The 22,560-nt window shown below is 35.8% G+C and overlaps 1 pseudogene; it reads left to right on the top strand.

Annotated features, from left to right (window-relative positions):
• The window catches only part of LOC118839813, a 99,851-nt pseudogene extending 79,721 nt beyond the window's left edge, over positions 1-20,130 (top strand).
• The last annotated feature ends 2,430 nt before the right edge of the window (positions 20,131-22,560 follow it).

The following is a 22,560-nucleotide window of genomic DNA, read 5'->3' as shown; positions in this document are numbered from 1 at the left end:
GGGAGATGGAACATTTTGTTTCAGAAAAAGCAAAGAAACCAGCATACAGGGAGGAAGTATCTGGGGAAGGGAGAATCATGCTCAAGAAGACAGAAAAAAAATAGAAAAGAGCCAGGTTATGATAGGTTTAAGAAGGGAAAGAGAAAATTTTGAATTTGATCCTGCAGGGAATAAGGAGCCACTGGAGTTTATTAGACAAAGAAAATGAAATGGTCAGATTCATGCTTTGGGAAGATTAATTTGATAGGTGAGTAGTGGATGGTATAAAGAAGGGAGAGATTTGAGGATACCAACTGGGAGGCTTTTGTGATAATCTAGGCATGAGATGATGAGGAGCTACAGTGGGACAGTGGTAGTTTGAGATGAAAGAAAAGAGTGAATTCAAGAGATGTTATGAAGGTAAGATCTAAATATCATCAAGAAATGAACCAGTAAGGGTTGTTGTAGAGGAGATTTCAGGTATAATTAAAAAGAAGTGTGATCTATGTCTTTGATTCCTCAGCAAACTGACAATCAAAATCCATTATATTTTATTATCATTTTATCATTTGGGGACAGAAAAGTCTTTTCCCCCCAATATATTGCATTTATTTATTTACTAGTTATAAGTTTAAAAATTTTTAAATTCCAAATTCTCTGCCTCCCTCAAAGCCCTTCCTTCTCCTTAAAAGTAGTAAGCAATTTGATGTCAATTATACCTGTGAAGTCACACAAAATATATTTTCATATTAGCCATTTTGCAAAAGAAAACAAAGAAGAAAAAAGAAGAAAAATGCATGTTTTTAATAGGAATTGGTGTTGTATTTTGTCAAAGGTTTTCTATGCATCCTGTGATATAATCACATGTTTTTTGTAATTGTTTTTGATATGGACAAATATGGTGCTAGTTTTCCTAATGTTGATTCAGCCATGCATTCCTAGTATAAATCCCAGCTTATTATAGTGTATGATTTTGTGATATATAGCCGTCACTTCCTTGCAAGTATTTTATTTAAAATGTATGTACTAATATTCATTAAGGAAACTCGTTTAGAATTTGCTTTCTTTGTTTTTTACTCTCTCTCCTTTAGCTATCAAAAGCATCTTTGTGCAATAAAAAGAATTTAGTAGGATCCCTTCTCTTTTGATTTTGGAAATAATTTATGTAATGTTAGTATTAATTGTTCTTTAAATGTTTGGTAAAATTCAAATAGGAATTTTTTCTTAAGAAGTTCATTGATAGCTTGTTCATTTCTTTTTGTAAGATAGGATAATTTTAGTATTCTATTTCCCCTTACATCAATGTGGGGGCTTTTATTTTTATAAATGATTATTCATTTTACTTTCTTGGTTTCTGGCATATAACTGAGCAAAATAACTCTGCATTTGCTTTAATTTAATGCTCATTGATGGTGCAGTCAGCCTTCTATTTTTGCAATTTCCATTTCTTCTTATGTAAAATCAAATTAACCAATGATTTATTTATGTTTTTAAAATTTTCACAAAACCAATTCTTAGTTTTATTTAACATTTCATTTTTTTATTTCTAAATTTATTAATTTCCCCTTTGATTATCAGCATTTTCATTTTAGTGTTTAATGGGGAGGGGCAGTTGGCTGTTTTCTCGATTTTTTTAACTGCTTGCCTGATTCATTAATATGCTCTTTCTTTTTTAATTGATGTAGGCATTTAGAAATATAAAATTTCCTACAAATACTGCTCTGGCTACTCAACAGATTTTAGTGTGTTGCCACATCTTTGTTGTTCTCTTTAAATTATTGTTTCTATGAGTGGCTCTTTGATCAAGTCATTGTTTAGGATTAGAATATTTAGTTTTCAATCTAATGTATGCTTCCACAGCTTTTTATTGAATAAAATTTTATTGCATTATGGTCTGAAAGGAATCATTTAATATTTCTTATTTTTATGTTTGGTTGTGATATTCTCATTCCCTAATACGTGGTCAGTTTTTGTGAATGTGGCATATACACCTGAGAAAAAGTAAACTACTTCCCATTCAGTTTTATCCAGAGGTCTATCATATCTAACTTTTCTAAGATTCTATTCATCTCTTTAATTTGTTTCTTATTTACTTTATGGTTAGGTTTATCTACCTCTGAGAGGGAAAAGATGAGTTTCTATACTCGTTCAGCTTTACTATTTCCTCATGTAATTCATTTAACATTTCCTTTGAAAATTTGAATAATATAAATAAGAGGAATTATAAAAATAATCTGAATCTATGGCATTTGGTGCATAGATGTCTAATACTGATGTTATTTAATTTTATATGATCCCTTTTAATAAAATATAACTGACCTGTTTTCCCTTTCAATTGAGTACGTTTTTGCTTTCACTTCGTCTGAGATCATCATTGCTATACCTGCTTTTCTTTATTTCTGAGTATTATACTTTACTATACTTCACTTGTGAGGCATAATAGATTTTTCTCCAGCCCCTTATGTTAACTCTGTATGTGTCTATTTCAATTGTGCTTCAAATACATTGTAAACAACATTTTGTTAGATTACAGTTTCTAATTCATTCTGGTATCCACTTCCATTTTATGGGCCAGTTCACCACATTAATATTTACAGTTATGCTTACTCACTGCGCATTACTACCCTCCATTCTATTTTCTTCTGTTTTTTTTTCTTGATCCTCCCATAAAGTCTGTTTTGCTTTTGACAGTTCCTTTCTTTTATCTATCCTCCCTTTTATTATAGTCCTATCCCATTTCCATATCCCCTTCCCCTCCCACTTCCCTTTGGGATAAGATAGATTTCTACTACCAATTAACATGTGTAAGTAATCCTGTAAGAACGAATCACCCTGAACTTTTATTATCTCTGTCACTTCAGAATTCAATTTAAGGCCTTATTTTAAAATTGTTTAGTTGAAAATTTTTGAAGGGCACAGCAGGGTACCGAAGCCTCAAAAGTTCCCCAGTGAATTTTTAGTGAAACTATTTGTTAAAAGGAAAGCTTTATGAAAAAAAATATAACTTGCCTAAGGTTACAAAGTTACAAAACCCCAAAGTTGTCACTAACACTTTGGTCTTCTGATTTCTAGTTCATCCATTAAACTGTACAGCTTAGCACAATTACCTCCTAAAGTATAGAAAAAAAGTATATATAAAGCAAGGGCATTCTTCTTCTACATTTATCAGTTAATATTTTCTATCTGATTATTCAGACTTCAAACACTAGTCAAGACATTATCTTTGTTTTTTTAATGAAAATCTCTGACTTTCTGCTTAGGGAACGACAAGCCAAAAGTTTTCTTCCTTCCGATTCTGTCTTTTCTATGGCTTTAGTAAAAGCCTTGCATCCAACACAATCTTTCTTATTCAAAGCTCAACTAAGAAATATTTATTAATTAGTGGGTTTTTTGAAATTTGAGTTGAAGTTCATCTAAGACTGAATGAGCACTAGAAATTCAGACAAGATAGAGTTTTGGCTTTCTTACCAATAATTACCCTGGAGGAATTTATGTAATTTGTCAAATGGACATGGATTTTGGTGGAGATGGAGAGCCTGGACATCTTATGTGATTATTAGAGCAAACTCCCAGTGTCAATGCTTCCTCTACAAATTCAAATCAACAGTTCTTCTCTAACCTTTAATACTGGAGAGTTGATTGGTCATCGAGAGATCAAGTGGCTTGTATATGGCCTAACAGTGAGTATGCCAGAGGCAGATTTTTAACAAAGGTCTTTCTGACTCAAAGGCTGGCACTCAAGTCAATATGCCAGGCTATTTCTCACACACAGATACTTCAATATACCTTTCTGGGAGTCACAATATATTAATACTAAGCATCTATTTAATTGAGCTTTATATTTCAACAAATATAATTCTATTGATTAAAATATCAAAATTGATATTACATCTTATTTCTACCATATCAGTTTCTATATTAATTTTATAATTGAGTCAGCTTTTCCTAAGTTAAAGTTACAAGTTAATTTTTTTATCATACCCCAAAAGTATAGGAGGGTCTTATCTCCCTAACAAACCTTTCTAGGTAGTAGGTCTATTAACTCAGGTCCACTAACCAAGTCTGCAAGATGCTGATGGGTCCCATAAAACACTTAATATTCCTTAATTGTCAGAGAGGATTAGTCACTATACCCTTGTGCTTGCCTACTTTCTTTGTAATGACCAATCATGTCCTAACCCCCATGATGCTTTCTAATCTGTAACCAATTGTATTGTCTTTCCCACCTTTCTCACCTACTAGACTCTGTACTCCCTAAAACTATCTTAAGGATAAAGAGCACTGCCCCAGGGTCTTTGGTGATTGAAAGAGGCTATTGACCCAATTTATTTATTACTGATAGCCTAACTAATCAATCAGTCATGCTCATATCATTGTCTTCTTAATATTTACTCAGCCTTCCAAACATATTTGCCATCACAGAGATACCAAACTCAGAAAATAATTTCTGTTTATATTCAATCAAAGCCATCAAATCTAAACAATGAACCACAGAGGCTTGGACTGGGGATTCTTTTTGGCCATTCAATGAAAGGCAGGATGATTTGGGTTTAAAAGCATAGTCAAGTATCTCCATTTACAACACAATGGACTTTTAAAAATAGTATTTTATTTTTTTTTTTCCAATTATATGTTAAGAAAAGTTTTCAGCATTCACTTTTATAACATTTTAAGTTCCAAACTTTTTTTCTACCTCCCTCACTCCCCTCTCCTCTCCCAAGATGGCAAGCAATCTGATATAGGTCATACATGTATGGTCATATTAAACATATTTCCACATTAGTTGTGCTGTGAAAGAAAAGTCAGGACAAGAAGGAAAAATGAAGAGAAAACAAAAATAAAAACAGCAGGTGAAAATAGTCATCTTTGATCGTCATTCAGACTCCAAAGTCCTTTCTCTGGATATGGATATTATTTTCTACTATGAACCTTTTGGAATTGTCTTAGACTATTGTATGGCTGAGAAGAGCCAAGTCTGTCAAAGCTGATCATGACACACTGTTGCTGTTACCATGCACAATGTTCTCCTGGTTTTGCTCACTTCACTCAACATTAACTCATGTAAGACTTTCCAATTGTTATCATTGTTGTTTGTTCCTGAAACCTGCCCGTAGATCATTTCTTATAGAACAATAGTATTCCATTACATTCATATACTACAACCTGTTCAGCCATTTCCCAGTTGATAGACATCCCTTCAATTTCCAATTCTTTGCCACCACAAAAAGAGCTGTAATAAATATTTTTGTACATGTGGGTCTTTTCCCTTTAACAATTGACTTTTTAGAAGCTGTTTTTGGAGGAATATATCTAGAAATCATAAATGAAAGCTGCTGATCCATCATCTGTGTCACATGCACTAATGCAGTTAAACCCCAAGTCTTTGTCCTGGATTCTCTTCTCTTTTCCCTCTACTCACTCTTTCTAGAAATCAGCAGCTCCAGTGGGTGAAATAAATATCTTCATGCTGATGGCTGAAGATCTATATATGTAATCCTAATAATCCTCCTGAGCTTCAGGTCCACATTACCAAATGGCTCTTGAACATTTCTAAATGGATGTACCTTAAGTATCTCAAACTCTACACCCTCAAAACATAACTCATTATTTAACACCTTATTCAAACCCTGCCACCATTTGAACTCTCTCTTACCACCCCAATATCAGATCACTTGGATTTTATCAATTCTACTTTCATAAAATTTCATATATGCCCCTTTCTTTCCTCTGACACTGTCATCTCTCTGGTTCAGGCCCCCTACTTTGCCATCACTTTGTGAATGGACTATTGTAATAATCCACTGGTTAATCTGCCTAATACAATTTTCTCTCCATTTCAGCCTATCCTACATTCAAGTGCTGAAGTGTTTATCCTGAAGCATATGTCTGATTATTTTACCACACCACCTTACTTGATAAACTCTAATGGTAAACTCTATCGCCTCCACAATGAAATACAAAATTCTCTGTTTAACATGCAAAGTTCTTCATAACCTGGCCCTTCCCCACACCATATCTATCTAATATTCTTACACTATATATATATATATATATATATATATATATATATATATATATATGTGTGTGTGTGTGTGTGTGTGTGTGTGTGTGTGTGTGCGCGTGTGTGTATGTATGTATGTGCACTCTCAAGTAATCTTCAACTTAACAGCACTGGTTTACTTGCTGTTGCTCCAACAAGATGCTCCATCTTGTGACTCAGGATATCTTCACTGGCTTTTCCCTATGCTAGGAATTTTCTCCTTCTTCATCTCCATCTCCTGGCTTTCTTCAAATCAGAGAAAACATCCCACCTACTATAGGAAGCCTTTCCCAATCTTCGTTAGTTCCGGTAACTTCCTTTCCAATTTATCCTGTATAGTTTGTTTATACATAGTTGATTGGATGTTGTTTCCCTATTAGATTGTGACCCCCTCAAAGGCAGAGTCTGTATTTTGCCTTTCTTCTTTTCCCCAGTGCTTAGCATGGTCCCTGTAATAGGTGGTTAATAAATTCTCATTAAATGACTGACTTCTTAGGGATCCAATATTGTTTCAGTTACCCAATTTCATCATGGTGTGGAGACATCTTCAATTTTCATAAGCTATTACAGGAGAACAAAAATTCTGGATGATTCTTTTTTTTAAAATTTGTTTAATATTTTTAGTTTTCAGTATTAATTTTCACAAGAGTTTGAATTACAAATTTTCTCCCTATTACAGCCCTTCCCCCCACTCCAAGATGATGTATAGTCTTGTTGCCCCGTTCCTCAGTCAGCCCTCCCTTCTATCAGCCACTCCCTCCCATCCCCTTTTCCCTCCCTTTCTTTTAGGGCAAAATAGATTTCTATGTCTCATTGCCTGTATATCTTATGTTCTAGTTGCATACAAAAACTTTTTTTTCATCTGTTTTTAAAATTTTGAGTTCCAAATTCTCTCCCCTCTTCCCTCCCCACCCACCCTCCCTAAGAAGGCAAGCAATTTAACATAGGCCACATGTGTATCATTATGTAAAACACTTCCACAATACTCATGTTGTGAAAGACTAACTATATGTTGCTCCTTCCTATCCAATCCACTTTTATTCAGTTTTCTCCTTCGACCCTGTCCCTTTTCAAAAGCATTTTTTTATTACCTCCTCCCCCATCTGCCCTCCCTTCTTTCACCCCACCTTTTTATCGCCTTCCTCCTTCTTTCCTGTGGGATAAGATACCGATTGAGTGTGTATGTTATTCCCTTCTCAGGTCAATTCCGATGAGAGCAAGATTCACTCATTCCTCCTCACCTGTCCCCTTTTCCCTTCCTACAGAACTGCCTTTTCTTGCCACTTTTATGTGAGATGATTTACCCCATTCTATCTCTCCCTTTCTCCCTCTCTCAATATATTCCTCTCTTATCCCATAATGTGATTTTATTTTTTTAGATATCAGCCCTTCATATTGAATTCACCCTGAGCCCTCTGTCTCTCTATATATGTGTATTCCCTTCAGCATCCCTAATACTGTGGTCTCATGAATTATACACATCATCTTTCCATGTAGGAATGTAAACAAAACAGTTCAATTTTAGTAACCTCCTTATGATTTCTCTTTCTTGTTTACCTTTTCATGCTTCTCTTGATTCTTGTGTTTGAAATTCAAATTTTCTACTCAGCTCTGGTCTTTTCACTGAGAAAGCTTGAAAGACCTCTATTTTATTGAAAATCCATATTTTGCCTTGGAACATGACACTCAGTTTTGCTGGGTAGGTGATTCTTCGTTTTAATCCTAGCTCCATTGACCTACCAGAATATCATATTCCAAGCCCTTTGATCCCTTAATATAGAAGCTACTAGATATTGTGTTATCCTGATTGTATTTCCACAACACTCAAATTGTTTCTTTCTGGATCCTTGCAGCATTTTCTCCTTAACCTGGGAGCTCTGGAATTTGGCAACAATATTACTAGGAGTTATCTTTTGGGGATCTTTTTCAGGAGGCCATTTGTGGATTCTTTCAATTTCTATTTTTTTAATTTAAATTTATTTATTTAACATACTTGGTTTTCAGCATTGATTTTCACAACAGTTGGAATTACAAATTTTCTCCCCATTTCTACCCTCCCCACCAATCCAAGATGGCTGATATTCTGGTTGCCCTGTTCCCCAGTCAGCCCTCCCCTCTATCAGCCCCCTCCCCTCTCATCCCCTTTTCCCTTCCTTTCTTGTAGGGCAAGATAAATTTCCATGCTTCATTGCCTGTGTATCTTATTTTTTAGTTGCATGCAAAAACCTTTTTTGTTTTTGAACATCTGATTTAAAACTTTGAGTTCCAAATTCTCTCCCCTCTTCCCTTCCCACCCACCCTCCCTAAGAAGTTGAGCAATTCAACCTAGGCCACACATGTATCATTATGTATAACCCTTCCACAATACTCATGTTGTGAAAGGCTAACTACATTTTGCTCCTTCCCAACCCATCCTGCTTTATTGAATTTTCTCCCTTGACCCTGTCCCCTTTCTAAAGTGTTTGTTTTGATTACCTCCACCCTCATCTGTCCTCCCCTCCATCATCCCCCCCTTTTATTTTTTTTATCTTCCTCCCTCTTCTTTCCTGTGGGGTAAGATACCCAACTGAGTATGTTTAGTATTCCCCCTCAGGCCAAATCTGATGAGAGTAAGGTTCACTCATTCCCCCCTCACCTGCCTCTCCCCTCCTCCCACAGAACTGCTTCCTCTTGCCACCTTTATGCAAGATAATCCACCCCATTCTATCTCTCCTTATCTCCCTCTCTCAGTATGATGCTCTCTCATCCCTTAATTTCATTTTATTTCTTTTAGATATCTTCCCTTCATCTTCAACTCACCCTGTGTCTGCTCTCTCTCTTTTACGTGTATATATATATATATATATATATATATATATATATATATATATATATATATACACATATATATATAAACACATATATATATACACATACATACACATACATACATATACACATAGATATATACATACATACACATTCACTTATATATATATACATAAACATGTATATATATATATATGCATATTCCCTTCAACTACCCTAATACTGAGGTCTCATGAATCATACACATCTTCTTTCCATGTAGGAATGTAAACAAAACAGTTCAACTTTAGTAAGTCCTTTGCAATTTCCGTTTCTTCTACCTTTTCATGCTTCTCTTCATTCTTGTGTTTGAAAGTCAAATTTTCTATTCAGTTCTGGTCTTTTCACTGAGAAAGCTTGAAAGTCCTCTATTTTATTGAAAATCCATATTTTGCCTTGGAACATGATACTCAGTTTTGCTGGGTAGGTGATTCTAGGTTTTAATCCTAGCTCCATTGACCTCCGGAATATCGCATTCCAAGCCCTTCGATCTCTTAATGTAGAAGCTGCTAGATCTTGGATTATTCTGATTGGGTTTCCACAATACTCAAATTCTTTCTTTCTGGCTGCTTGCAGTATTTTCTCCTTGATCTGGGAGCTCTGGAATTTGGTGACAATATTCCTAGGAGACTTCTTTCTGGGATCTATTTGAGGAGGCGATTGATGGATTCTTTCAATTTCTATTTTGCCCTGTGGCTGTAGAATATCAGGGCAGTTTTCCTTGATACTTTCTTGAAAGATGGTATCTAGGCTCTTTTTTTGATCATGGCTTTCAGGTAGTCCAATAATTTTTAAATTCTCTCTCATGGATCTATTTTCCAGGTCAGTGGTTTTTCCAAGGAGATATTTCACATTGTCTTCCATTTTTTCATTCCTGTGGTTCTGTTTTATAATATCCTGATTTCTCATCAAGTCACTAGCTTCCACTTGCTCCAATCTAATTTTTAAACTAGTATTTTCATCAGTGGTCTTTTGGACCTCCTTTTCCATTTGGCTAACTCTGCCTTTCAAGGCATTCTTCTCCTCATTGGCTTTTTGGAGCTCTTTTGCCATTTGAGTTAGTCTGTTTTTTAAGGTGTTATTTTCTTCAGTGTATTTTTCAGTATTTTTTGGGTCTCCTTTAGGAAGTCATTGACTTGTTTTTCATGGCTTTCTCGCATCCTTCTCATTTTTCTTCCCAATTTTTCCTCTACTTCTCTAACTTGCTTTTCCAAATCCTTTTTGAGTCCTTCTATGGCCTGGGGCCATTTTATGTTTTTCTTGGAGGCTTTTGTTGAGGCTCTATGACTTTGTTGTCTTCTTTAGGCTGTATGTTTTGGTCTTCTTTGTCACCAAAGAAAGAATCCAAAGTCTGAGACTGAATCTGGGCATGTTTTCGCTGCCTGGCCATATTCCCTACCAACTAACTTGACCCTTGAGTTTTTCAGTGGGGTATCACTGCTTGTAGACTAACGAGCTCTATGTTACACGTTTGGGGGGGGGGGAGATGCCAGCTCTGTCAGACCCGCACTACTCCTTCCCCAAGAACCCCCAGCCTGGGCTAGGCTTAGATCTTTAGCAGGCTTTTGCACTCCTGCTATGATCCGCCACTTAATTCCTCCCACCAGGTGGGCCTGGATCTGGAAGTAACAACAGCTGTAGCTGCCCCACCTCCGCTGACCCCGGGGCTGGAAGCCGAACTGCGAACTCCTTCCACTCCCGCAGCTTTTCCCACTAACCTTCTCCGCAGTCTTTGGTGTTTGTGGGTCGAGGGGTCTGGTAACTGCCGCAGCTCACATATTCAGGGCGCTAGGTCCCCCTCCGCCCGGCTTCTGGTCTGGATGGTCCATGCCGCTCAGCCTGGGCTCTGCTTCACTCCGTTCCCAGCTCCCAGCTCCCAGCTCCCAGCTCTGTGTGGAATAGACCTCACCCAGAGACCATCCAGGCTGTCCTGGGCTGGAGCCCTGCTTCCCTCTGCTGTTCTGTGGGTTCTGCCATTCTAGAATTGGTTCAGAGCCATTTTTTATAGGTTTTTGGAGGGACTCGGGTACGGAGCTCACTCTAGTCCCTGCTTACCAGCCGCCATCTTGGCTCCACCCCTCAATTTCTATTTTAACCTCTGGCTCTAGAATATCAGGGCAGTTCTTCTTGATAATTTCTTGAAAGATGATGTCTAGGCTCTCTTTTTGATCTTGCCTTTCAGGTAGTCCAATAATTTTTAAATTATATCTCCTGGATCTATTTTCCAGGTCAGTGGTTTTTCCAATGAGATATTTCACATTGTCTTCCATTTTTTCATTCCTTTGGTTTTGTTTTATAATATCTTAATTTCTCATAAAGTCACTTGCTTCCAGTTACTCCAATTAATTTTTAAGCTAGTCTTTTCTTCAGTTGTCTTTTTGATATCCTTTTCTATTTGGCTAATTCTGCCTCAAAAGGCATCTTCTCCTCCTTGGCTTTTTGGAACTCTTTTGCCATTTGAGTTAGTCTATTTTTAAGGTGTTATTTTCTTTAGTATTTTTTGGGTCTCCTTTACCCCGTCATTAACTTGTTTTTCATGGTTTTGTCTCATCACTGTCATTTCTCTTCCCAATTTTTACTCTACTTCTCTAACTTGCTTTTCCAAATCCTTTTTGAGCTCCTCCATGGCTTGAGATGAGTTCATGTTTTTTCTTGGAGTCTTTGGATGCAGGCTTTTTGACTTTGTTGACTTCCTCTGGCTGTATGTTTTCGTCTTCTTTGTCACCAAAGAAAGACTGAATCTGAGTCGATTTTCACTGCCTGGCCATGTTCCCAGGCAACTTACTTGACACTTGAGTTTTTTGTTGGGGTATGACTGCTTGTAGAGTGTGCAGTACTATGTCCCGAGCTTGAGGGATTGTTGTTTTCATAGCTACACAGCAAGCTGTGCCGCACCAGCACTACTTATCCCCCAAGAATTGCCAACCTGGACTGGACTCAGATCTAAGCAGTCTTTGCACTCCTGCTGAGATCAGTCACTTAATTCCTCCCACCAGGTGGGCCTGGGGCCTGAAGAAACTGCAGCTGTAGTTCTGTAGCTGTACCACCTCCACTGCCCCCAGGGTGGTGGCTGAATGGGGAACTCCTTTCACTCTGTCCCAGAAGCTTTTCCTACTAACCTTCTCTCTTGTCTTTGGTGTTTGTGGCTTGAGAAGTCTGGTAACTGCTACAGCTCACTGATTCATGGTGCTAGGGCCTGTTCTGCATGGCTTCTGGTCTGGTTGGGCCACACAGCCCACACTGGGCTCTGCTCTCCTCCACTCTCAGGTCCATGCATGACAGACCTTACCTAGCAACCATCCACGCTGTCCTGGGCTGGAGCCCTGCTTCCCTCTGCTATTTCATGGGTTCTGCAGTTCCAGAATTTTTTCATAGCTCTTTTTTATAGGTGTTTGGAGGGACCTGGCTGGGAGCTCATGCAAGTCCCTGCTTTTCAGCCGCAATCTTGGCTCTGCTCCCTCTGGATGATTCTTTCTGGAAAGACATGAAATATGGGATTATTGATAGATGGTATGTCTGTAGAGTATGTAGGAACTTTATAAAAACAGAATATTAATAGAAGTTGTGATATGTAGGGTTTTTTGGGGAGCTACAATACTCGAGAGAAATTAAAAGAAACTTAGCTACTATGAAATCTATGAATTTGAAGAGTGAGAAATTGCCCTCATTAACTCCTAGGCACTACTAACAACACTAGATTGAATGTAACCTCCTTGTGAGCAATAATTTTTTCATTACTTTTATCTATATTCCCAGTGCCTGGCATAAAATAGCTGTTTAATAAAAGCTTCTTTACATGTATACTGGCTATACAAGATATCAAAAGGTAGACTAGAATACTGTATACATTACATCTTATTTACATTTCTCTATCATTTTCTCGGGGAAAAAACATAAATGATTAGGTGAAAGAGGGAACCTTCTTCATTACCTTTTAACTTTTCCAAGGCATTTTGGGGTATTTTTGAGCAAGCTTCTCCATCCTCATATATTAATGGATACATATAATATACAAAAATTATTTTGAGCAAATATTGTATTTAAGAGGGAGCATTGCATGGTATATTGAGAGTTATTGGAGTAGGGAAGGCTTGTATTAAAGTCCTGTCTCTTATATATACAGGCTATTGTATCCTGGAAAAGTCATTTGCCTTCTCAGTATTATACAAAATGCTATAAGAACATGTTATAAATGATCCAAGACAATTTTGAAGGATTTATGATGAAAAATGTTATCCATCTCCAGAGAAAGAACTGATGGAGTCTGAATGCCAATGAAAGCATACATTATCTTTACTTTATTTTTCTGGATTTTTTGTCCATTTTCTTTTACAACATGACTAACATAGAAATATGTTTCACATGACCACACATGTATAACCTATATCAAATTACTTGTCTTCTCAATGAAAGGAGAGGAGGAAGGGAGGGAAGGAGGGTGGAGGAGGAACTATATTTTTAAGAAAATGAATGCTAAAATTTCTTTAAATGTAATTGGGGGAAAATAAAATATTGAGATTTAAAAAGAATGTAATGCATAGAGAATATGTCTGTCTGCATTTGTAGAGGACTGCTTGAAGAGAGGCCTAGATTCCTCCAAAAATGCTTGAAGGAAGATGTTTTCCTTTGGCATATGTGATGCATATACACAGCCTGTTAGATGTTCAGGAGCCATCAATTTGAATAAAATTTCAGGGGATAAGTTATCATAAACATCTCTTAAAGGTCTCAGTTGCTAGGCTACTGGGTGGATGTTGATGAATTGGAGGGTAACATTGTAAATGATATTCCTCTGGGCATGTAGGAGAAATTTTGATCAATTAAATGTCGTTTTTTTTTTTGCTATGGGGATAGTGACTTTAATTTTCTTTTGCTAAGACTTACATTAGTAATTATTCTAAGGGAAAAGCAAATAGATAGACCAGTTATAAAATTTTCTTAGCAAAACTATTCCCAAAAGAGATAATCAGAGAAATCTCAGAAATAGGTACTAATTTGTGGTGAAAATCAACATACCTGAGAGACTGGGGAAGTTTTCCTGGGCTATTCTTGCTGTGCATTTCCTTCTTGTTTTTTTGTTTGTTTGTTTCTTAGTAATGCAACTGTCCATAGATTTTTTATTGCAAATGAGTTGCAAGATAATTTAAGTGTGAAATGCTAGATGAAAGATCTTATCGAGAGCAATCTGATTTTTTACTGGGAAAGAAAATAACAAAGACAGTCATAACAAGCCAGAGGATAATCTCCTAGTCTTGCTTTGTGTTAGAGTTTTTTTTTTTTGTGGCAATTCCAGTTTGTTTATCTGTTCCAATTTCTACTAACATTTTATTGCTTTCTTTATAAGGCTGCATTGAACTGCTATTTCCCAAGACATTTATATGCCATTCTGATAAATCTGGCAATTCTCTGCCACAAACCATAGTTCCAGTTACTCCATTACATTGCTTCCAGTTATATTGTCTTAAAGCATACCAAATGCCAATGTATTGATTGCTTAAATTGTATTCTTGTTTACCTTATTAGTTCATCTAAAGTCCTGAAACTCTTATCTATCCAGAATTTTTACATTCATCACCAACACTGTTATGCCATCTATGTAAGTTGCCCCAAGAGACTAGCTAAACCAGAGTAGCACTGGGCTCTCTATTTCTCCTGATTTCCTTTCAGTTGTTGGCTACTTCGGACAGTAAAATATCATGCATGGTATGAAATTCATTATCATTTTTTAATCTAACTGTCAATTTTAAAGATTCTAGAAAGAGAGAGTCTCTATAGCATATATATATATATATATATATATATATATATATATATATATATATATATATATATGTAATATCCCACTGAATTCAATCATAGTCTTTCCTACTATTTATGTACTTGACATGTATTGCCAAAGAGAAAATATAAGATAAATATATACATATACATACAATATATGTTTATATTCAGACAAATATATATGTGTATTGTGTATGTATACACACATATGTATACACATTTGCTGTAGTTTCATTCTAATCTTTCTGGCTTATGTTAAGGATTCATTTTGTAGGTGAGTTTATCTTACTGTGAAGCCTTATTGTAATGTCTACTTTATTATAAAGTCTCTGTAAAGTATTATTAATAATTCTATGCCACTCTCCTCTTTGCCTTAACCCTTAAATGATTGTGACTGGATATTTTTTATTTGCAACTGATTACTACTTGGGAAAAATCACAAGCAATCTGTCTTATTGTCTTTGTAAATTGAGCAAGGATCAATCACTTTGTGCTCAAGGTCACTACCAAGTGGAACACTGTAAATGTTGGTCATTCATTATATACAACTGTGTACATTCTAAATTTCATGTGATTTGCATAGTAAATATTGCACTTTACAGTACTGTACAGCACTTTGTACAGAATTTTGACAAAATCCTTATCAAGGACTGATGAATATTGATTTTAAAAAACCTGACCATTATACTCTCTTCTGTTACTATAAGTGGCATAGGAGGTGACAACCAATATTGATAGAGGAAGTTTCCTCATATGAAAATTTCCTAGCCTGATAAAATCAAAAATCTGATTTCAAAAGGTTTAAGTATTATTTTCATCAATCCACCAATTCTCAATGTCTTTGGCTAAGTGTAAACCCCTTTTTTCTTGGGAGCAAGAGAGAAAGATGATGAGAAAATGTAGGCTGGGTGTCGTGTGACCTTGGGAAGTTCTTGTCTCTTTGGGAAAAGAACCTAGCTTCCTCCTCATTTTTTCTAAAATGTCTTGATAAATTGCCTTCATCACATAGAGATGGACCTAGGTAGACATTAGTTTCCATGCTAAATTCAAAAAATTATCATTTTGTCATATTACATTAAGTATACATTTATGTTGTGACCAGCCAGGACTTTTGAGAAACACACACATGAAGGAAGAGAAAGGAATAAACATCCACTAAGGTCTTATTTTGTGCCAGGTATTGTGCTAAGTGCTTTAGAGTGGCTGAGAAGGTATTGTCAATGATAAAGATCTTGCTGTTTTAAAGTACAGAATCATTATTGACCAACCCTTTGAAATACCCTGTCTTAATACTTTGAGCAGCATGGAACATACCATTATGCAGATCTTTAGGCATATCAGAAATGTACTAAACATAATAAGAATACAACACAGTCATATTGGAAAAATTATGCAGGCAACCAGACTCCTAAAAGATGCATTTGTTTGCCACAAGATTGCATGTATGTCTTGCTTTACCTCTTGTAGACTCACCCAATTCATAGTATGAGGGCTGGATTATATATGCAAGTCCAGTATTCTGGATTCTCCCTGCTTTTGTTTGCTTTATAAAGGACAGAATGGAAATGGAGAATGTCTGATGCTTTGATTAGGGCTGTTGTCAACATTTTCTGCCATAATCCTTCAATAATTTCACTTTAATGACTTCCTGATGGTGGTGAACAAGTGTTAAAGTGAGGAGGATAAACTATCCTTGAGAATAAATTGACTCTGAAAAACTGACTTATTCAGGTTCGCTGTCTTCATAGACTGTAGTAATTCAATCCAATGGAATAAATATTTATGCAATGCTTACTATGGACAAGACACTACGATAGGGACTGGAATACAGAGGTGAAATATAATATGTCACTGACTATAAAGAATTCATGCTGTGTTAGCCAAATTGCATAAAGTTCTATTCTATCAGCTTCCTTGGCAATAAGTTATTGATTTTTACCTAATTTTAGCTTCTCTTTTAGTATCCTTAAATGGAGAAAAGTATAACTTCCCTCTCAACTAGTTTTGTCCCATTTTATTTAATACAAAGAGAAATACCAGATTATGCAAACAATCTCATTGCATTGACAGCAGTATTTCTGTACTTTGACAGATCTGGGACCTCATTAAAGGAATTATTTCATGCAATGATGAAGATTGCAACCCCTCTATATATAACCTTTATAGTATAATGACTCTCATTATGATAAAATATAATCAAATCAAATAATTCATATATATTTCACAAATGTTAAATCATTATCTAACTTTGTTTGTACAACTAGTATTATGACTGGAAATTATTATTATTTAATTTCTATTTTATAAAAGATAAATCAGTCAACAACAATTAATAATGACATGCAATGTGTCAAACATTGTGCTGAGTTAAAGAGATTTTTTTAAAAAGGATGAAGGAAGAAATCCTTGCTTTCAAGAAGTTGATATTCTAGCTGGGGAGGCATAACATGTATGCATATTTAGACATACACCAAAAAATGCAGTGTATTTAAGGGAGAATGGAGTAGAGAAATCAGAAATGGTCTAATGTATAAGGTATTGCTTCAGCTACATCTTGAAAGAAGAGAGGGATTTTATTACTTGAACCTGAAGAGAAAAGACAACTTATGCATGGAGAATGACTTGTGCAAAGGCACAAAGAAGGAAGATGGAATGCCATGTGTGAGTAGCATATAAAACCAGTATATCTGAACTAGAATGTATGAAGGGGAGTAAAGTATAATGGGGCTGGAAAGATAGATTGGGATCAGGTTGTGAACAGTATTAAAATTAAGTATAGGAGTTCACATTTTATTCTAGATGTAATAGGGTGGCATTAGTATTCTTTGAATAGAAGAGAGACACAGCTAGAAGTGAGTTAAAGGAAAATTACTTTAGCAGCTATGTACAAGAAGGTTTGGATGGGTGAAAGACTAGAAGCAGGGAAACTCAGCAGAAATACATTATGATAGTCAAGGTGAGGGGATCATGAGATCCTGAATTAAGTGATAGTACTATGAATATAAAGAAGAGTTTCAATAGGAAAGATAATGAACATTCTCATTGTAAGCTGGTTTCTAGAGGGGAATGACATGAAATCTGTTTTAGAAATGGTGATTCTGATTTGGCCCTGGGGCATACAGTTTGATATATCTAATTAACAACTGATGATGCAAGACTAAATTTTAGGAAAGAAACTATATATATATATATATATATATATATATATATATATATATATATATATATGTTATATGTATATATATGCATATATATGTACATATGTAGATAGATATAGACATATACATAAGTGTGTGCATGTGTGAATTATCTATAGCTATGTGATAACTAAATGAATAGGTACTGATGAAGTCACCGAGAGAGACTGTAGAGGGAAAGAAATCCCAGAACAGAGACGTTGGGTCTAATTACAGTAAAGGTATATGACTTAGATGGTCAATCACCAAAGAAGAAAGAGAAGAGAGTAAAAGATGAAATAGCTAAAAAATGGCAGAATTTTAAAAATACCTCTTAAGCTAACCAGTTTCCTCTTTAATATATGGTTAATTGATGTAATGTTTACTTATGTTCCACTACCTCCAAGGCATTTCCCTAATAAATCATGATGATTCTCCCAGAAGGGAGCTGAACAAGCTGACATTATTAATGCATACACTAGAACCCCTCCCCAAAATAGGTAAGTATATCCATAACATTCCCTTCAATATACTATTTTAATAATCTTGTAAAAAATAAGGAGAGAAATGAGTAAACACATATAGCTTCATAGAAATTATTTTATCACCTTTTTTAGGGCCATCTGCTCAGGGCTCCACCTCCTTTTCCTTCTCTTCCTCCTCCTCCCTTGTCTCCTCCTGTAGCCACCACTGCTGGAGCTGCCCCGAGTTACAGCCTGCACAGCTCTGTCCACTTGGTCCCCGTAGCAGACAGAGATCTTACAACAAGGCGAACATTGACAACAAAGAAACTGAATGTGACCAACTAGATATGCAAGATGTTGAAGAAGTGAAAGAAGAAACTGGTGAAGATGTGAACAGCAAAGATTATAAGCTGACTGTTCAGATGATGCTGAATCCTCAGATTCTTGCAGGTCTTCACAAAAGATTGGATGGTTTAGTGGGAACACCAAACAGATAAGTTGAAAGTTTGACAAAAGTAAAGCCACATGTGAATGCCCTCCAGAACCTTCAGGTGAAATGTGCACAGATAGAAGCCAAGCTCTACGAGGAAGTACAAGCTCTTTAAAGAAAGTATGCTGTTCTTTACCAGCTGCTTTTTGATAAGAGAAGTGAAGCCATTTTTTAAAATTATCATTTATTTATTTAATATTTTTAGTTTCCAGCATTGATTTCCACAAGTGTTTGAATTACAAATTTTCTACCCATTTCTACCTTCTTCCCTACTTCAAGATGGCATATATTCTGATTGCCTCATTATCACATCAGCGCTCCCTTCTGTCACCCCACTCCCCCCAACCCCTTTTCCCTTACTTTCTTGTACGGCAAGATAGATTTCTATACCCATTGCCTGTATATCTTATTTCTTAGTTGCATGCAATAACTTTTTTTGAACATCTACTTTTAAAACTTTGAGTTCCAAATTTAAATCATTAATGCAATTTATGAACCTACAGAGGAAAAATGCATGGAAACCAGATGATGATGAAGAGATTTCAGAAATGAAAGAGAAGCCTAAACTTGAAGTGGAGAAAAAAAAGATGAAGAATAAGAAGACCCTAAAGGAATTCCTCAGTTTTGGCTCACTGTTTTTAAAAACATTGACTTGCTTAGTGATATGGTTCAGGAACATGATGAACCTATTCTGAAGCACCTGAAAGACATTAAAGTGAAGTTCTCAGATGCTGGCCAACCTACAAGTTTTACATTAAAGTTTCATTTTGAACCCAACAAATATTTCACAAATGAGGTGGTGACAAAGACATATTGTATGTGATCAGAGACATATTATTCTAATCCCTTCTCTTTTGATGGAGCAGAAATTATGAGTTGCACAGGATGACAATTAGGTTGGAAAAAGGGGGAAAATGTCACTCTGAAAACTATTAAGAAGAAACAGAGACACAAGGGACATGGGGTCGTTCAAAATGTGAGAAAAAGTTTCCAATGATTCTTTCTTCAATTTCTTTTGTCTGCCTGAAGATTTTGAGAATGGACACCTGGAGGATGATGCAGAAATTATCCTTGCAGCAGACTTCAAAATTGGTCACTTTTTATGTGAGTGTATAGTTCCGGGATCAGTATTATACTTCACAGTAGAAGCTATTGAAGATGATCATGATCATGATCATGATGAAGAACATGAAGAGACTATGATAAGGAAGCAGAAGAAGAAGCTGATGAGGAAAATGATCCAGAATATGATCTGATGAAGATCCAAACCCAGCTGAGTGCAAGCAGCAGTGGGCTGTGTGTGCTGTGGCCGTGAGGATTACTGCACTGTCTCAGCCTAAACACAACAAGTAGTTACTTACAGCCTTATGGTTTATATTTTCTTGGTAGAGTCATATGAACAATTTTTGTTAAAGAAGGGGAAAAAAAGAAAAAAAGAAACATTTAAGAACCAGTTCAAACTATAGGTTCATTCTACATAACATTTTAAGAGTATGATTCCTGCCAAATATGTAGAATGCAGTGAATCCCCTAACACATGGCTGATGCTACATAGTTTGGTTCTTGTGAAGTCTTTTGTCATGTAGCTATTAGACTTCCGCTATGAAAATTATCCAAACTATCATTTGAGACCAATATTGTTTTAGAAAAAAAGAAATCCTTCTGAAGAACCAACCAAAGTGTTTTTTCAGTCCATTAGTTGAATGGGTTTAAATCTGCTTTCACTAGCTGTGCCTTCATTACTTTGTTAGAGAAATACAGTGACTTGTACTAACTAGGAGACAAAGCATTTTGAAATCTGATTTGAGAAGAGACTAGTATACAATACTTTCCAGTAAGGTCATATGTGATGTTCATTAACTGTCTGCTTGTTTATGGATTTTTGTATTTCAATGTGACGTAGTTATCTACAAAGAAACTTTGTCATCCTATTAAGCTTATTGTTTACCACTAGGGTGTGAATACAACCTAATATTATCAAGGGAAAAGAAAGAAATTATTTTATCAGAAGAAAAATTCCTTTTAAAATAACCATGGGCAAAATAAAATACTTGGGAGTCTTCCTGCCAAGAAAAATTCAGGAATTATATGATCACTTAATACAAAACACCTTTCACACAAATAAAGACATATCTAAACAATTGGGATAATATTAATTGCTCATGGGTAGGTTATGAATCTGTAAATATCCAATACAATAAAGATGTCAATTCTATCTAAATTAATTTACTTATTCTGTGCCATAACAATAAAACTACCAAAATTATTTTAAAGAGCTAGAAAAAAAATCATAAAAAGTTCAGCTGGAAGAAGGAAAGGTTAAGAATATTAAGGGAATTAAAGAAAAAAAATATGTGTGGCCTAGCCATACCAGATCTCAAACTCTATTATAAAGTGGTAATCATTAAAACTATCTGGTACTAGGTGAGAAATAGACCAATGGACCAGTGAAAGAGAGTAGGTATACAAGACTCAGTAGTAAATATCCACAGTAATCTTGTATGTAACAAACCCAAAGACCACAGCTTTTGGGATAAGAACTCACTATTTAAGAAAAACTCCTGGGACAATTAATAAAAGAAAAAAATAAGATCACAGAAATTAAGTATAGACCAACATCTCACACCATTTACCAAAATAAGGCCAAAATGGTGTAATATTCATGAAATAGGAAGATCTTCTCCATCCATTAATAGGCCTATATGGCCCACATGTGTTTAGTCATAGTTGTAATACATCCTGGGTCAAATAGAGCCCAATGGGGGAGAAACTTGCTTAAGGAGAAGCTTGCTTAGGGGGAGGCTGGCTTACTGGAGGCTTGCTTGTAGGAAGATTTTCACATTTTGGGGGGTACTAAGTGAATTAGCCACAGAGCCATGAGAGTTGAAAGGCCTTCTGTCTCTGAGCCTATTAGCCAAGTGTGTGTGTGTGTGTATTCTGAAGTGAGATTTTTCTTGGTGGTTTGCTCATGAGAAAGACCTGTGGATTCCCCAGACAGGACTCTGAGTAGCCATTTGTTAACAACTCCTTGACTACTCAGACATTAATGCTCCCCAGATCTAGTGACTCATGTAGGTAGTTGTATCATATAGTTCAGACAGTTGAAGCCCTGTATGTTGAATCTCTGTATTAATTTCTCTACTTGTATTTTCTGCTTATATTTTCTCCACATTCAGGGTGTTGACCTTTCCCCTGAACTGGTGAATGATGTTTAATTAAAGTAAGATTGTTGACCCCATTAAAGTTGCCTTTCCTTTAAGAAAAGTGGATCAAAGAACCTGTGCTAGCAGGCCATCCTGGGTGTGCCAGGGCGCTTGCTGTTACAAATGGGCATATGATTTATACATAAAGGGTGATACAAGAAAACAAGAAAGCAAAGAATAGTATAGATCCAGATCTGGAGAAAGAAAGAATTTATGACCAAACAAGAGGTAGAAAAACAAAACCAATGTAACCAAGATTAGAAGGAAAGCAGAAGGTGGGAAATAATTTTTGCAGCAAGTGTGGCTGATAAAGGTCTATCCATTTCCAGACAAAGATCTATTGGAGTCTGAATGCATATTGAAACATACTGTTTTTCACTTTCTGTACTTTTGCGTTTTTTTTCTTTGAGTCTGTCTTCTTTCACAATATGACTGATATTGTAACATATTTTGCATGACTGAACATGCATAACCTATGTCAAAATGCTTACTGCCCTATGGAGGAGGGAGCTGAAGGAGGGAGACAATAAATTTGGAGTTCAAACATTTAAAAAAATAAAGTTTAAAATTATCTTCACAT

The sequence above is a fragment of the Trichosurus vulpecula genome, chromosome 1 (assembly GCF_011100635.1).
Source record: "Trichosurus vulpecula isolate mTriVul1 chromosome 1, mTriVul1.pri, whole genome shotgun sequence".
Taxonomy (NCBI): domain Eukaryota; kingdom Metazoa; phylum Chordata; class Mammalia; order Diprotodontia; family Phalangeridae; genus Trichosurus; species Trichosurus vulpecula.
Note: the sequence above shows the minus strand (reverse complement) of the source record. Positions and strands in the feature narration are given on the sequence as shown.